This window comes from Sinocyclocheilus rhinocerous, unplaced genomic scaffold, assembly GCF_001515625.1.
Source record: "Sinocyclocheilus rhinocerous isolate Xijiao unplaced genomic scaffold, SAMN03320098_v1.1 scaffold1956, whole genome shotgun sequence".
Classification (NCBI taxonomy): Eukaryota; Metazoa; Chordata; class Actinopteri; order Cypriniformes; family Cyprinidae; genus Sinocyclocheilus; species Sinocyclocheilus rhinocerous.
Genome location: NW_015638932.1, coordinates 10,229 through 13,954, shown reverse-complemented (window position 1 = coordinate 13,954; position 3,726 = coordinate 10,229). Strand labels below are relative to the sequence as shown.

The 3,726-nt window shown below is 44.8% G+C and overlaps 1 pseudogene; it reads right to left on the bottom strand.

Annotated features, from left to right (window-relative positions):
* Positions 1-2,387: 2,387 nt before the first annotated feature.
* On the bottom strand, positions 2,388-3,654 carry LOC107750064 (uncharacterized; annotated as a pseudogene).
* Positions 3,655-3,726: the final 72 nt, after the last annotated feature.

Sequence of the window (3,726 nt, the reverse complement as noted above, 5' to 3'; positions counted from 1 at the left end):
GACATCGGCAACAGGGAGCTTCTGGCTATCAAACTAGCCCTAGAGGAATGGAGGCATTGGTTGGAGGGAGCACATCACCCATTCAGCGTCCTCACTGACCATAAGAACCTGCAACACTTACGAGATGTCAAGAGACTCAATCCTCGATGGGCTCTCTTTTTTACGAGATTCAACTTCACCATTTCCTATCGTCCAGGTCCCAAGAATGTGAAAGCGGATGCTCTATCTCGTCTTCATGCTCCTGAGGAGGTCAGTGAGGAACCAGAATCCATTATCCCCAAGGAAATCTTCGTAAACCCCATCTAATGGAAGGATAACCCAGTCACCTTCACCAATGCTTCCACGCCCGCTCCGCCGGGTTGCCCACCAGGAGTGCAGTACGTCACCAGAGCACAGCGCACTTCCCTAATTCACTCCGTTCACACCTCCTCTGGGCACTGGCCACCCAGGGGCCAACAGCACCATCTCGCTGCTGAAGGATCGCTTCTGGTGGCCCAACATGGCCAGGGATGTGAGAAGGTTCGTTCAGGGCTGTTCCGAATGTGCCATCTCCAAGAGCCCACGCCACCTACCATCTGGCAAGCTCCTTCCTCTGCCCATTCCCAACCGCCCTTGGTCACACCTAGGAGTGGATTTCATCACAGATCTACCGGCATCGGATGGTAACACATGTGTTCTTGTAGACATTGATCGATTCTCTAAATATTGCCGTCTTCTCCCCCTCAAGGGTCTACCCACAGCTATGGAAACCGCTGAAATCATGTTTAACAACGTCTTCAGATATTATGGAATTCCCGAGGACAATGTTTCAGACCGTGGCCCACAGTTCATCTCCAGAGTATGGAAGACATTATTTTCTCTCCTAGGTGTGACCATAAGCCTGTCATCAGGATACCATCCCCAATCCAACGGGCAAACGGAGAGGAAGATTCAGGAAATGGGGCTTTTCCTTCGAACCTTCTGCCATGGCCACCAGAACTCTTGGAACCAGTTGCTAGGCTGGGCCGAGTACGCGCAGAACTCTCTCCGTCAGCCATCCACTGGACTCACTCCCTTCCAGTGCGTACTCGGGTACCAGCCTCCCCTATTCCCCTGGTCCGGGGAACCGTCGGATGTCCCCTCTGTCAATTACTGGTTCCGAGAGAGCGAGAGGGTCTGGGACGCAACTCACCATCAGCTTCAGCGGGCAGTGCGCAGGGACAAGACTACCGCAGAGCTTCGAAGGGCTGGAACTCCATCATACCAACCAGGTCAAAAGGTATGGCTGTCAACACGGGACATCAGGATGCGCCTGCCCTGCAAGAAGCTCAGTCCCAGATATGTTGGCCCCTTCACCATCCTCAAACAGATAAACCCGGTCACATATCAACTCCAACTTCCTTCACAGTACAGAATTCACCCGTCATTCCATGTCTCACTGTTGAAACCTCACCATCCACCTGTTTCTCTATCCACAGAGCCTGGCCTAACGGAAGAACCCCCTCTACCGTTAATCCAGGAGGACGGTACCATCTACAAAGTCGACGAGATCTTAGACTCCCGGCGCCATGGTGGTCTCTTGGAATATCTTGTGGACTGGGAAGGCTATGGGCCAGAGGAACGTTCATGGGTCCCCAGAGCTGACATCCTTGATCCCACGCTACTGGAAGCCTTTCACTTCACTCATCCGTGATATTGTGTTTATACAACAGTTCGACGGATCATGTGTGTAATTAAACAAGAAACAACGGAGTCTTTTGTGCGGAACTACTTCCTTCCGCCACGGATTCAAAGCTCAAGTTGACAGTTAAACATACGTCACTTTTAGAATTCGTATCAAGGGCATGTGCTGCTTCAGTTAGGTTATTAGTGAGAAATAATGAGGTTATAAGAGAGAAACAATGCGGCAAGACATGCATACAAATGAGAGAGAGACCGCGATGCTAGACTGATTAATGTGCATGCGTTTTTATTCTCAGATTTATAGGTCTGACTTGACAAACATTTTTATTAGTTTATTCAAACCATTGCGTGCAATTACAACAAATAAGTATACATTTCCAGCATCTTACGCAACATTAACATTTATACAAAAAGGCTAGTTAATAAGTTAAACAAAAAAGTAATTTTTCCCTCAAAAAAGTAATCAGCATTTCATAACATAAAATAGATATTTATATATTTTTTGTTCCTAAGTTTTTTTTTTTTATCTCAAAGTCAGGTTTATTTTATTTTACAAAAAAAAATGTCATAAGCATATCATAAAATATATTATTTATGTATTTGTGTTTTTCATTAAACAATTACAATTTGCTCAAAATCTATTACATTTCTGATTTACAGCGAGTGATGGTTCTCGGAAACACTGTTCACATTTATTTGTACGTTGCCGTATATCGTACATCCTGCTAAATAGTTATTCGGAGATAAAGTCTTTGTTGTTTTTCTGGTATGGTTTCCAATTGATCTGATGCTAGTATTGCACTCCAGCGTTTTCTGTTGTTTAGTGATGGTCTCCAGTAGGATTTCAGTGAGCTTTCTGACCTATAAAAAATGTTTTAAATTAGAATGCGTATTTTGCATCATTTCATTTCCACTGTATGGGTTAAACAAATCAGAAACATACCTGTGTCCGCTGACGGCTATGATTTCTCTCGCTTGGAGCCCTGCATCAGACAATTTTTGGATTGCAGTGGCCCTGATGCTGTGGTTCGTGTAGGACGATCGCATCCCAGCTTCTTTGCACATTCTCGGGAGCATTTGTGACAGCTGATTAATGCCCAAAGGAACAGTGCTATACCATATCTTGTCGTTAGCTTCAAATCTCCTCTTAGGGTGCAGATAGAGTGCTTTTGCGTCAGGTGGGAGTTTGCTGAGATATTTCTCTAGCGAAGAAACTGGGCACATGGGGTTACCGGACTCTTCAAACATAGCGACCCTCCGATTTTCCCTGTCGACCTCCAGTGGGTTTTTGTGGTTTTCCGTTTCCTCATTAAATGTCAACGTGAAATATTTCTTACCATTTTCGTCTCTCTTTAGTTCAAACGAGTCTGGCATAAATTGTCGATTGCCCTCCTTCCCTCTTCGTGCAAAGTGTAACTGAATGTCATACCACACCTTGTTTAATAAACCTTTCGGGTTGCCAGGGTCAAGTGCAGCAGATCGCTTCAGTATTTGCTGGTCTTCAGATGAAATCGGAGGGTAGTGTGATGTTCTGTCTGTACCGGATCGTCGGATCTGTTAGACAACTCCTTTAAAAATGTTGTTGGCGGATGTAAACTCAGGGTCTTGCATTACATTCCATGCACGGCTAAGAGGAGGTTCATTAATGTGGCGATTCAGCGCCGATCGAAGACTCAAGTAACTGCTGATACCATACAGTTCTCCTTTACTGGTCCTAATGGAGCCATAGAAATCGCGCAAAACTGAGCTCATTTGTGATTTCTCGATGTGCTTGAGGTCGATATTGAGCTGTTTTTCGGTTAACCATGATTTAAAACAGTTCACAGCCCACACTGTTTGCCGCACTGTGTTATTTTCATGTCAGGTTTTTTCTAAATTGTCCAAATCTGCAGGTGTAATGGCTGCACTTCTTGCTGTTTGGCCTGTTAGTGATTCCCCTGCATCTTCATCATCTGTTGAGCTTTCGTAGTTAATATCAAATGAAATTTTCATAAAAAATGTTTGCCATGTTTGTTTCTGCTTATATTAACTAATGTACTCTACGATTAGCTCAGTGAATAATAA